The 642-nt window shown below is 38.6% G+C and overlaps 1 protein-coding gene and 2 long non-coding RNA genes across 5 annotated transcripts in view; 1 reads left to right on the top strand and 2 right to left on the bottom strand.

The window, feature by feature from the left end:
• Positions 1-642, top strand: part of LOC106872050 (uncharacterized) — a 17,087-nt gene that overhangs the window by 15,651 nt on the left and 794 nt on the right. The gene's annotated exons all lie outside the window — the stretch shown is intronic.
• LOC128248173 (uncharacterized) overlaps positions 1-642 on the bottom strand; it is a 20,485-nt gene that overhangs the window by 15,172 nt on the left and 4,671 nt on the right. The gene's annotated exons all lie outside the window — the stretch shown is intronic.
• The window catches only part of LOC128248171 (uncharacterized), a 10,022-nt gene that overhangs the window by 5,580 nt on the left and 3,800 nt on the right, over positions 1-642 (bottom strand). The gene's annotated exons all lie outside the window — the stretch shown is intronic.

Consider the following 642-nt stretch of genomic DNA (forward strand, 5'->3'; position numbering starts at 1 on the left):
TATATATACAGATAGATAGATAGATAGATAGACAAACAGATAATATATGAAAGGGTATTGTAAATGAAAAAAACAACAGTTAAAAAACGTACAACCTATACTGTTAGTTTTCCATTTTCCCACGGAAACACATGTAGTGCGTGTGATACAACCTTTAGTCAAATTGTATATATTTGCCACGTAAATAAGCGTGAATATTACACGGAATTGTTCTCATGCACATGCGTTAAGTGATAGGTGATATAATCATCTTAGTTAAATTACAAAAAATACACTTTTCACTATCCAATCACCTAGAAAACCACCACCTACACCACCATTATCATGTCGCCCACTTCTCTCACTCAGGGTTCTCTCCCCTTCCTAACTCTCTATCCTCCTCTCTCCTCTCCCTTCTCTTCACTCCTCCCCTCTCTCTCCCTCTCCCCTTCCACTCTACTTTTTTTTACCTCACCATCAAAACATTATCAACCCTCTCCTAAAATTATATTTTCAGCTCTCCTTCTCTACCTTCAACTACATATTTTAACCAACTAGTTTTTTAAAACATATTACATTCTCTCTCAGTGGAGGCGCAATGGCAGTGGACTCGCAGTCATAGGATCGCGGTTTCGATTCCCAGACCGGGCGTTGTGTGTGTTT

This window comes from Octopus bimaculoides, chromosome 6, assembly GCF_001194135.2.
Source record: "Octopus bimaculoides isolate UCB-OBI-ISO-001 chromosome 6, ASM119413v2, whole genome shotgun sequence".
NCBI classification, from domain to species: domain Eukaryota; kingdom Metazoa; phylum Mollusca; class Cephalopoda; order Octopoda; family Octopodidae; genus Octopus; species Octopus bimaculoides.